Source organism: Pinus tabuliformis, chromosome 6 (assembly GCF_031772625.1).
Source record: "Pinus tabuliformis cultivar Carrire ecotype Pingquan chromosome 6, CPIR1, whole genome shotgun sequence".
In the NCBI taxonomy this organism is placed as follows: Eukaryota; Viridiplantae; Streptophyta; class Pinopsida; order Pinales; family Pinaceae; genus Pinus; species Pinus tabuliformis.
The window spans coordinates 1,157,847,637-1,157,861,659 of NC_142292.1; positions in this window are offsets into that span (position 1 = coordinate 1,157,847,637).

Genomic DNA, 14,023 nt, shown 5'->3' on the forward strand with positions numbered 1-14,023 from the left:
GAAATTAAATTCTTCTTATTATAATACCATCAAAATTTTTAATTTTGGCTCTTCTCATCGAAACAATCTTACAAGAAATTTTATTTCCCACCAGAACAATTAAACCATCAAATTTTTCATATGAATAAAACCAATTTGTATGTAGACACATGATGAGAAGTGGCTGAATCTAACAACCAATATTTATAGTGTTGAGAAACATTACTATTAGACAAAACCTAATCAATCCTACTTAAGTTTGATTCAAATGGATTTTTTCCTTTCAATGTCATCCTTGGAATCGTGTCTCTTCTAACAATCCATCTTGATATACCCATTGTTGTTACAATACCAACATTTGAGTTTATAGTTTTTTACTTTGGAATTTGATCTCAATGTACCTCTCGGATTTTCTCATATTTCCTTAGGCTGACCTATAGTAGCCTTTGCTTCTAGTACAAAGGTTTTAGTACTTGATGTATTCCTCACCTCTTTAAACAACAATACTCCAATAACATAATCAAATTCAAGAGCATCAATTATACTAATTAATTGAAGTTACAAAATGGTCCCGTGATTCAGAAAATGAACACAATGCTATAATTTCCTTATCTTCACCATCGATTTTAACATCCATACTATTTTATTTACAAATAAGAGTATTAGTCACATTCAAGTAATCTACACTTTTTCTACCTACTTGTAGACACATGACGAGAAGTGGCTGAATCTAACAACCAATCTTATAGTGTTGAGAAACATTACTATTAGACAAAACCTAATAAATCATGCTTAAGTTTGATTCAAATGGATTTTCTTCCTTTCGATGTCATCCTTGGAATTGTGTCTCTTCTAACAATCCCTCTTGATATACACATTGTTGTTACAATACCAACATTTGAGTTTACAGTTTTTTACTTTGGAATTTGATCTCGATGTACCTCTCGGATTTTCTCATATTTCCTTAGGCTAACCTATAGTAGCCTTTGCTTCTAGTACAAAGGTTTTAGTACTTGATGTATTCCTCATCTCTTTAAACAACAATACTCCAATAACATAATATAATTCAAGAGCTTCAATCATACTAATTAATTGAAGTTACAAAATGGTCCTGTGATTCAGAAAATGAACACAATGCTGTAATTTCCTTATCTTCACCATCGATTTTAACATCCATACTATTCTATTTACAAATAAGAGTATTAGTCACATTCAAGTAATCTACACTTTTTCTACCTACTTTCATTTTCAGACTATATAGCTTCCTCTTCAACCAAATTAAAAATAAAAAACATAAAAAAGAAAAAGAAAAATTGAAACAATTTTTTTTAACTGTATTTTAATTTTTTTTAAATAATACAAATATATTTATTTATTTAAATGGAGTATTATATCAAAATTTCTTGTGCTATTGCTTAGGTGATTGGTCAATAAGTCATTGGTTTAGCTCATAGAATGATATCTTGAATTTACAAGCTAATAAATATTTTATTATAATTTTGCACAAATTTTTGTGGTCTAAATATCCATATAAAAATATTTTTTTCAAATATAATTACTTTAATTCTAAATTAAATAGAAAAACTAGTACCAACAGAAATTTAATAATTGGAAAAAAATGTTTTATAGAAATCAATGCATTCCATATGATAGTAACCTTTTGTGAATTTTCTAGCTTTATATCTCTCAACGTTACCATCAACTCCTTCCTTCAATGTGTAGACCCATTACATACAACAACCTTTCTAACTTTAGAAACTTTTAACATGTCTCAAGTTTTATTTTTTTCCAAGACATCCATTTTTTTGCATTGCCACCTTCTATTTGGAATCATTGATAACATCTATTACTTCCAGATAATAAGAAGGTTCCTTATCATTGATAACCAAAACAACATATGAAGTAACATTGCTATACCTTTTAGGAGGGTTTCTCTCTGTTAGGCATTTTCTTGAATCTCTTTAGTATTTATGACTTGTTTATCATTAAAAGCTTCTTTTATGTCTATAGATAGTTAGGTTTCCACCTGAATATCTTCATTTAATGACCTATGTTTTTGCACATATCCCTGTTTCAAAGGACCTTATACACTTTCTCACTTAATGATGGGAGATTAATGAAATATCACATCTTTGTTGACGATAATATTATTGGTAGTAGGAGCCCAAAAAGTATATAGCCCTTAGCAACATCATCATGCACAACAAAGATATAATTCTTCATGGCCTAAGTTAGAATGTTTATTATTAAGAGTAAGAGTGCACACTTCACAACAAAAAATATTTAAATTTAAATAATCATTGGGATGACCTTTCCATATCTTTTTAGCGATTTTACAAATTATTGTGACTAATGGTGATGAATTTGCAAGATAAAAAATTGTATTGACTACTTTATGTCCACAACTCTTGATGCAAACTGGCATTGTTGAGCTTGTTTCTTGGTCTTTCTAGAAGAGTCATCTTCATGCTGTCTTCTATGTCATTTTGTTGGGCAGTATATGCAATGGCTTTGTGTCTCACTATCCCAGTTTCTTTCCAATATATATTTAAATTCTAAAGAACTGAACTCACCTCCATTATCTATTCTTAAAAATTTGTTTGTTTTCCCAATTTTATTTTCTACCTTAGTCGAAATAGTTTAAATGTGTTAAACACATCAACTTCTCTTTTCAAAACGTAATCTACACTTTTTTTAGAGAAATCATCTACAAATGTTACAAAATTTGACAATCCTCCAAAAAAAGAGAGTAGGAGATGCTCCATAAACATCACAATGAATATATTCAAGAATTCCTTGACTAACATGACTACCTACTTTAAATTTATCTCTACATTTCTTTCGAAACATATAATGCTTGCATAAATTAAGATTTATAGATTTGAAATTTGGAAGTAATTTGTGGTTCATAAGTACTTGTAGTCCTCTCTTGCTCATATCTCCTAGTCACTAATTCAATAAATGAGGGGATTCAGTTGTATCTTCACATGTTTTCATCACTTCATTAATCTAGGTACTTCCATCTAGATTATGAATGACCACCAAAGTTCCCTTGGACACTTTTATTGCTCCATCGTGAGCTATAAACTTATGACTTCTAGAATTCGAAGCTCCCAAAGAAATTAAATTCTTCTTAAATTCAATCACATCTATAACATTTGTTAATGTTCTTATAATACCATCAAAATTTTTAATTTTGGCTCTTCTCATCGAAACAATCTTACAAGAAATGTTATTTCACACCAGAACAATTAAACCATCAAATTTTTCATATGAATAAAACCAATTTGTATGTAGAAACATGATGAGAAGTGGCTGAATCTAACAACCAATCTTTATAGTGTTGAGAAACATTACTATTATACAAAACCTAATCAATCCTACTTAAGTTTAATTCAAATGGATTTTTTTCCTTTCAATGTCATCCTTGGAATCGTGTCTCTTCTAACAATCCCTCTTGATATACCCATTGTTGTTACAATACCAACATTTGAGTTTACAATTTTTTACTTTGGAATTTGATCTCAATGTACCTCTTAGATTTTCTCATATTTCCTTAGGCTGACCTATGGTAGCCTTTGCTTCTGGTACAAAGGTTTCAGTACTTGATGTATTCCTCATCTCTTTAAACAAAAATACTCCAATAACATAATCAAATTCAAGAGCTTCAATTATACTAATTAATTGAAGTTACAAAATGGTCCTGTGATTCAAGAAATGAACACAATGCTGTAATTTCCTTATCTTCACCATCGATTTTAACATCCATACTATTCTATTTACAAATAAGAGTATTAGTCACATTCAAGTAATCTACACTTTTTCTACCTACTTGTATGTAGGCACATGATGAGAAGTAGCTGAATCTAACAACCAATCTTATAGCGTTGAGAAACATTACTATTAGACAAAACCAAATAAATCCTACTTAAGTTTGATTCAAATGGATTTTCTTCCTTTCGATGTCATCCTTGGAATCGTGTCTCTTCTAACAATCCCTCTTGATACACCCATCGTTGTTACAATACCAACATTTGAGTTTACAATTTTTTACTTTGGAATTTGATCTCAATGTACCTCTCAGATTTTCTCATATTTCCTTAGGCTGACCTATAGTAGCCTTTGCTTCTAGTACAAAGGTTTCAGTACTTGACGTATTCCTCATCTCTTTAAACAACAATACTCCAATAACATAATCAAATTCAAGAGCTTCAATTATACTAATTAATTGAAGTTACAAAATGGTCCTGTGATTCAGAAAATGAACACAATGCTGTAATTTCCTTATCTTCACCATCGATTTTAACATCCATACTATTCTATTTACAAATAAGAGTATTAGTCACATTCAATTAATCTACACTTTTTCTACCTACTTTCATTTTCAGACTATATAGCTTCCTCTTCAACTATATATGATTCATAAAAGACTTTGTCACATAAAATCCTTCTAACTTGGTCCATAAGCCTACTGCTATTACTTCTCTAATGATGTTTAACAAGACATCACTAGCTAGACATACTGAATTGTACTGAGGGCTCTAGCATCCAGACCCTTCCACTCTTCATCGATCATCATTTCTTATTATGTCGTAAGGCGTTCCCTCTAAAATGAACTCCCATTCATGCCACGTTGGCATAATCTGCACCATAGGATTAATTGTTAGATGATTGAATCGTCTTCCTCCCTTGGATCATCGATTGAAATTTAAACTAAATTCGTTTCCGCCGTTAACAGTTTATTCAACTGTTCATCTATTGAAATTTAAACTGACTTCTTGGTTTACATCGGTTAATAGTTTGTTCAACTGATCATGTGTAACGATCTGCCTCGAATGCAATTAGTTGTTCATCTGTAACGACCTGCCTCGAATGCAATTAGTTGTTCCTCTGTAATGACTTGCCTTCCATGGTGCTCCATAATATCTGCTACCCTCAAGTGGAAACATGGCGATATTTACAAAGAAGATCATTACTTGTTTACGAATCGTTGATCTGTAACCACCTGCATCACATTCCATTGTAACTGCTACAGAGACTGCTCTCGACACTTTCCCACAGAAACTTGGTGATATTTACATGTAAGTTCATTACTTTGATTATGGGTATGTCAATTCCAGCCAGAGGTTTTCTGAGGAAGGTCTTATACTGTTCCACTGTCGAAAGAATGGAGTAGCAGGCAAGGATGGAGTATGTGGTCACTGACGATCCTACGAGTCGTCAAATTTTGTGGGCTCTATGGTGATGAGAATAATTGAGATTAGCTTTATTTTAATGTGATCGGATCAGATCTGATTCTGCGGTATCATGGCTAATGAAATATGTGATCATCAACGTTCCTACGGGTCCTCAATTTTGTGGGCTTAGCATTGATGGGAATAATTTAGATTAGCTTTATTTCAATGTCATCGGATAAGATATGATGCCATGATTGCATGGCTAATGAAATGTTTACCCCATTTGAATGGAGACAAGATTGTTATTGTTAAAAAACAAAATATTGAAATTTAATTAGAATATGTGTGCTCATATAGCCCTGTGTGCATTGTTACACATGGTCACACCCTCTGTCAAGTACTTTCTCGTGATTCAAATAAAATTGAGTGTTTAAAATTTGAATTTTAATAAAAAAACTATTTAGATTAATGAATTTACGATATTAAATATAATATAATATAATTGTGAAAAAGTGATTGTTTATTTTGTTTTTAAATATTTTTAAATTGCATTTTATATTTTATAGTTAGATTGGTTTCTAAATTATTGGATGTAGTTTTTGATTAGTTTTTCAATGAAAGGATTATGAGACTATTTAATAAAACTTGTTTATATGTTTTTTTTACAATTTTCATTGAGTAGAGCATGCTTTTGGAGATGATTTAAACCCATCACAGTGATAAATATAATATGTGCTTCTACCTTTTCAGCTCACCATGAATGCGTGTGTTAATTATCGTGATTATGGTGTTTCCATATGTGTCTCTACGTTATTAGATTAATTTTGTCTCTTAAGTTTTATAGTATATTATAGGTTAGCTACAAATAACATGAAAAATTATTGTCTCCTATGTTGTTTAGGGTTGGTGGTGAATGTATTAAATATTCATTGAGGGAATTTCCTTTTTCAAGTGCAAAAGGATTTTCGTATAGGAAAATAGGTGGAAAATAGGATGGCCCTTCCTTGAATTCTTCAAGTAGTGTATGGAATACTTTTTTTTAGAAAATGTTAGATCTCTTCCATGTGTGGTGTCATGAGAAACATGGATGATGGAAACCATCTTCTCGAGGCTAGTTTGGAAGGTTTTTATGGAGAATAAAAAAGAGAGATCAATCCAGGATTCTCTGTGGGAACAAATTTCATCACCAATAACCAAATCAGAGGAATTTATTTTGCAACAGTTCATTCCTATCCTCTCAGATGGTAAGGCTCTATCTATTCTTCCCATGTTTATATTGTATAGGAGTGATTAAAAGCTTCAGATTGATAGGTTCTTACAAAGTTAGATCTATTCTCCAGACTTCTATCTATATTCGAGATGTTGGGTTTTTACAGAAATTGATTGAGTCACAACAGTTGCTACATTCATTCATGTAATCTTATAGGCATGCAGTTCATTATTATAGTAACAAGTGTTCATTGCTTGGTCATAATGTTTGAGTTTGCACTAATATATTGAACTGTGATTTGAACTTTTAAAGGCTTGCTGGGGTAGATGAGGAGACCCAACTTTCATTTTTGCAGAGTTGGATAAAGAGCCACCTTGAAGATGGAAGTAGGATATTGAAAAATCTAGTTTTGTTTGTAAAGTTTGGGAAATCTTACAAAAGCCCATGATTTCACACGAGTGAGAGAGGCAATTTACTTGATGTGGTTTATAAACATGTATATGCATCTCCTAAATGGGGAGGAACAGGTGGAGGGGCCATGTTTTGGTAGATGATGGCAGAATGAGTTCATATGGAGATGGGTATGAGATTGTTTTGAAGGAATGAGTTCATTTGGAGATGGGTATGAGATTGTTTTGTCTGAGAATCAGTGCACAACAGCTCTGGTTTTTTGTCAGTCTCATAAGTCGGTCATTTATTTACGAGGATGTATGAGTATAAGAATAGGAGGTAGATCCATGCACATCGCCCATGAAATCTATTAGAGGTTGATATTGATGGCCAAATTGTGTAAATATTTGTTCGAATAGCATTTTGTTTACTAATTTTTATATTCAATAATTTTCTATATGTCACGATTCTTCTAGAATTTATGCCTTACAACGTTTTCTTTGCAACATTTGATACAAATGCTAGTTTTATTCAATTTTATTTTAAGCTTTAAATGCACTATCGACAAGTTATTCGGATTGATAAAATCATATTTATTCAGATTAAAAGATTAATACTCATTTAACCTAAGATGATTGGCCAAAGAAATTATGTTGAAATGCAATCTTATTGTTGTTTGCATAATGATAGCTAATAGATATGACAGCTAATGAAATTTCAATTAATTAATTTGAAATTAATTAGATCAGTATTTAATATTTTAAGCATTGGGGCGTATCATTAAATGTAAGAAAAGAAAGCAGAATAGCTTTATTTTTATCAGAACGATTTGATCTCCACCAAATAATAATTTGTACGTGAATGCGTGTCATGTTCACCACCACGTCAGCGCAAAGATATGGAATCTTCCTTTGTTTTAGCCTCCCAGAGCAAAGAGCATTTTGTTTGTTTGTGGTCGACAGCTTTCGCAATTGGGGGATTCCGTGCAAGTTTTACATTATTGGAGCTTAGCAAAGATGTCACATGTTTGTATTAATATGATAATGAAATCATTGTAAAATAAGACCATAACCAATACAATGTAAAATAAACAAAAACATTTTTTTTGTTTTTTATAATATATATTTTAGACCATATTTTTAATTTTTGGTTAAATAGTTAATTAATTACTCACCTTCGCAAGGATAATAAAATGTCAATTCACATCTATATGTTTTAAAATTTCTTTCAGAACTTATATATTAATGTTTAAAGAAATTTAGGGGCAAAATTTCACCACTTAATTATTTTTTGGATATTTTCTGGAAAATAAATAAATCACATATTTTATTTAAAAAATAATTAGGTTTTACATTTGTCAATAAATTATCGATTTTAATAGTAAATTAAATATTTTTTATTAAATATTAGCCTACATTATATATATATATGATTTTTCAAATTAGAATATTTGTCATTAATACTATATAAAGGCATAATATTTAAATCTTTAAAATTTTTTGATTTCAGACTTCTGTGATCTATATCATTATCAACTAGAATTTTCAGAATAATCACATAGTTGTTCTGGAGTCGATTTTTGGAACCATCTTTTGTGGTTCATTCTCAGGACAAGGATGAAAAACCAGATCTGAGATTAGGTATAAATAATAGAGATGTCCCATGTGCCAGAAGTAACCTTTAGAAATCTAATTAAGTAAATAAATAATGTTAGTAATAAGAATAATGTTAGAGATTAAATAGGTCAAAATAATATTAAAAAATAAATTAGTTAGAATATTAAATACTAATATATACATAATAGAATAATTAAAACATAACTTACTTAGGATAATAAATACTAATCTAAACATAATAGAATACTTAAACATAGATAACCATTAATAAATCAATAATTTTAGTAATAAGAATAACGTTAGAGATCAGATAGGTCACAATAATATTAAAAATAAATTAGTTAAGATATTAAATACTAATATAAACATAATAGAATAATTAAAAATATAATAACAAATACTAATATAAACATAATAGAATAATTAAACATAGATAACCATTAATAAATAAATAAATGAATGAATAAGTAAAAAAAAAATAAATTAAAAATATACATACATAAATAAAAAATAAAAAAATAAAAAGAAAATAACTATGAAAAAATAAAAAATGAACAATAAAAATAAAATAAAATAAAAATAAATAAATAAAATAGTAAAAAAAATAAAATTTGAATAATGAATAAATGATAGGGTTAATAATAACCAACCAATAAAATTTTATATACACATAAATATGGAAAATAAAATAAAAACAAACATAATAAGGAGAGAAACAAATTAAAAACATAGAAGTCAAGAAGAAATGGCAAGAACTCAATTCCCGCTTAAGGTCCAACCATCATCCCTATTGAGATTCCTTTGATGATTTTCAATTTCAATGGCCTCACATAACTTCCTATGATGAAAGTGATTAATCCTAGCGATGCCCTGAGAGTTTTCAATGCAGACATGATGCAAAGTTTTCTCTGCATGCTCAACAACCACAGAACTAGAATGCCTATGCTTGAAGTCAGTAGCATGTTCCATAAAAATTGTTTCCCACATAAAAGTTTTAATTAGCACGGTTCATTTCTATGTGTTGACAATAATAATAATAATAATCATGATCATTGCTATCATCCATTAAAATTAACTTTATATTATCAACATGTAAGAAAATTTGTAAGGAATTAATTGATTTGATTTAAAATTGTATTGCTATGCTTAAAAAATTGGCGATAAGTGTTTATAAAATCTTCATAGTTTTAAAGATTTGACAAGTTAGGAAGGTTTACATAGTTACAAATATTTTTAAAATGAGATTTAATATGAGCACATACATGACATTATAATAGAGGCTTTTACATTCTCTACCTTTTAGTGTCTAGAGATGACAAATTCTTTCATCATAATGGAATGTCTAACACATTGTTTCAATGTAGAACTTGTGATAGTTTGTTTTTATTTTAACAATGTTTATTATCTTTTTGAGTCAATTATAATGCAAAAATATATTTTTGATATTTTCGAATTAGTCACCGGAGAATCCACAGTAAGAACCATTTTCTGCCAACGTTTCAAATCCCAACCGGGATCCATCATCAGGACAACTTGAATGCTTGATAGAAGAAAAGCAGATTTTAGGGTTTAAATAGAAATGAGGAGAGAAAAAGAGATGAATGTCGGCTCTCAAATTTTGAAAAAATAATTTTTGAGGAGAAGTCGGCTGTCTTTGATTTAATAAATTAATTAATAATAATAGTTAGTATTATAATAATTAATGATAATTCGAATTCATCATAGTTAATGTTGAAAAGTATTAATTCTAGAAAATTGAATTAATATTTAATATTTATAAATAATTGATCATTAATATTTATTATTATTAAAATTAATTGAAATAATTATTATTATTAATATAATAATTAGTAATAAGTAATAATAATTATAATGATCATAATTAATGATGAAAATATTAAACTTGGTATATTGAATTAGTTTTTATTTATTATAATATATGTTGGTATAATTTTTATTTATTAATTTTTAGAATAGGTTATAGCTTTAGAAAGGAAATTAATAAAGAAATAATTGCTAATAGAAAATATTATTGTTATTAATAATTATTTTTTATTAATCTAATAAATAATAATAATAATTAGAATTAATAATATTAAATAATTTAGAATTGATTAAATAAATCCTAGAATTTTGTATTAAGAATAATATTGAAAATATTAATCCTAGCATATTGAATTCAGTATTTAATATTTAATATTTTATTATTTTTTTATTATTTATTTAATTATATATAATAAGTCTGTTAGTACAATGTTATTTATATTCTTAATTAGAATTATTATCAATATAAATTGGGATAATATTAAAGTTGGTTAAAATTTTATTATTATTTAAAAGAATAAATATTAATAATTATTATTATTATATTAAAATAGATATTTTTATATTAAGAAACGAAGTAATTAATATGGGTGATTATTAAATTGAATAATTAATTAATTAATATTGTAAATGCTTAATTGTGAATTATTATTATTATTATTATTATTATTATACTGATATCGGGTTAATTTTTCTGATTAGGGGAAACCAGCTTCCACTAATCTCCATACCATTGTCTCTGTTGAGATTATGCGGGTGTTTGATAATTTCAAGAGCTTCTCTGATCTTTCGCCTATGGTGTTGCTCTTCCTTAGCGATAATGGAGGCGCTTTCAAAGCAGACATGGTGCTTAGTTTTTGACGAGTGTTCTGCGAGGGCGGAAGAACGAGACCTTTCATTCTTAATATCAGCTCCATGTTCCTTGAGTCTGGTCTGCAGGGAGCGACCTGTTTCACCAATGTAGCTTTTCCCACATGAGCAATCAATTTTATAGACCCCTTTAAGTTGATGTCTATCAATATTATCCTTAACAGATCTCATACCTTGCCTAATCGTTCCAGGGGCTGAGAAGCGTGCTTATGTTTTTCCTTCTTAGGACTTTCGCAATCTTATCTGTAACTCCATGAATGTAAGGTAGAAAAACCCTACCACCCTCAGGTTGATCTCGGGCCTTAGGAATCAATTTTATAGACCCCTTTAAGTTGATGCCTATCAATATTATCCTTAACAGATCTCATACCTTGCCTAATCATTCCAGGGGCTGAGAATTGCGTGCTTATGTTTTTCCTTCTTAGGACTTTCGCAATCTTATCTGTAACTCCATGAATGTAAGGTAGAAAAACCCTACCACCCTCAGGTTGATCTCGGGCCTTGGGAATCAATTTTATAGACCCCTTTAAGTTGATGTCTATCAATACTATCCTTAAAAGATCTCATACCTTGCCTAATCGTTCCAGGGGCTGAGAATTGCGTGCTTATGTTTTTCCTTCTTAGGACTTTCGCAATCTTATCTGTAACTCCATGAATGTAAGGTAGAAAAACCCTACCACCCTCAGGTTGATCTCGGGCCTTAGGAATCAATTTTATAGACCCCTTTAAGTTGATGTCTATCAATATTATCCTTTGATATATTAGTTGATATTAATAACCTCATTATAATAATTTAATCTTCTTTAATCTAATTTTTTTAATTATATCACAATTTCTTTTTAAAATCTACATGGAAAAGTATTTATATAGGTATGAAACAAAGTAACATCCTCCTTTATTCAAACACATAACTATGGGACAGGTAAAACATATACCTTCCCATGGAATATGAAAATTCAACATATTTAAAAACAAAACAAAATACATTTATTAGCTAATTGCATTGAGAGGTGCTCTACAACCCAGTATAGAGGGAGATGTGTAGGCATAAATGTTTGTGAACATAAACATTTAACATTATATGTCGGTTCAGTTAAAAAATTAAAACATATTATAGAGTAGGCTTAATTAAAAAATAAAACCATATCAATATCAATATCAATATCAATATCAATACAATGATTTTTTAGATCATCAAAATTTCTGATAAAATTCAGAGGGTCGAAGAAATGAAGAAAATCAAAGGGTCCAAGGAAAAATAAGATGGTTGAAGAAGTGAAGTATGACAGAAGTTTCAAATTAATGTCGACAATAACAATCAAGTTTTGAGTCAGAGCATGTTATATTTCAAATTAATGTTGTTCCTTAATGCAGTTGGTTTTAATTGGGTTCCTTGCATTTGAATAGGATGTGAACACTTTAGAACTCTTGAGAGATTTTGAGTCAAAGAAATGTGTTGATAATTTTGTTGTTTAATAATGTAAATCATATCTAACCAATATATTTAGGTGTTATTTATCAATCTAGATGGGAGAATCATGCTCAGATTAGACTATAGCAATGGAGAAATTAGGTGGAGAATGTAACAACCTTGGTAAAAAATCCATGTAATAAAGTTAAAATAATAACCAAGGTCATGGGACATGTATTCCAAGCTGAATGTTGGGAAAAACATCCTAGCGGGTGTTCATTTGGTTTATTATGGCTAAGGGGAAATTGACAATTGAAATGGCAACGACCTTGGAAAGGAAAAGTGGCATTATTTGGCATTTTATTTATGAAAATAATGGAAATTAGGAGAAAAGGAAGGTGAAAGGTCACAGATTGCATGTGAGGAGGAAAATGAAGGAAAATAATAGAAAATGAAGAAAATAGAGGCTTCATTAATAAAAAGGCTTATTAGAATTAGTTCACAAGCTTTTGTTAGTTTGGTTTTGGAGCTCTCTCTTTATTCTCTCTACTCACTCATACTCTCGGACACTTAGAGTATTCTTGGAGAAATCTAGCATTAGAGGAAAGTAGGCAAAGGAAGGACAAGAAATCAAGAGGAAGTAAGGATCAAGCAAGGAAGAGCAGGATTCAAGCCGCTACAGTTGGATTACTTGCAGGTATCGAGGTACATGTATGATTTCCTTGCTAGTTTTGGCATGCATGGTACATGCATGTGTGTTTTTGGTTCTCTTGTTGTCATTGGTCTTGCCAGGTGTGTTAGTGGTTTTCAACCTTTCCCTACCATTTTCGGATAACCATGGGGTGATGGGGTTCTATTGTTTTGGTTGAACTGGATTACTAGATGGTTTTTCAAAATTGAGTGGGGTGGTCTCAGGGGAGAAACACATGACCTATGAATCCTTGGACGGTGATGGTGGGATTGTGGTAAAGCCTAATTGTGTATGCCCTCGTTAGGCCTAGGAATCCTTGACTGATGAATGGCAGGATATACGGTAAATCCTAGAGGTTGGAGCCTCGTTGGGCCTAAAAATCCTCGATTGGTGAATGGAGAGATATACGGTAAAGCCTAGAGGTGGAGACAAAAAAATTGCTCATGGTTTTGATGGAGAGATCCAAAGGCATCCATGCTTGTTTAGGGCCTAGTGTTTCAGTGGGATTGCGATAAAGCATGGTTGTATTGATGAGGGTTTCGAACCTAGGAATCCCTTGGTTGATATACAGTAAAGCCCAAGGAAAACTTGATTGGTTCTGTTGTGAGTCCCACATTCATTATTAGAATATGGCATGTGGGTGATTGGCTGAAAGAATGATTTGGTTCGGCCCAATCTATGGTCGAGTGGTATGTGGAAGTCCCTGACTTGGTTGGCTTTTGCATATGTCAATAAGAGTTCTTTTCCTCTTGTGTTTTATGTGTAAATGTACTAGTTAATATGTGTTTTTTTATGATTGTTCTACTCTTGTTATTTTGTTGTATATATGTTGGTTATATGCATGGTTTAATGATA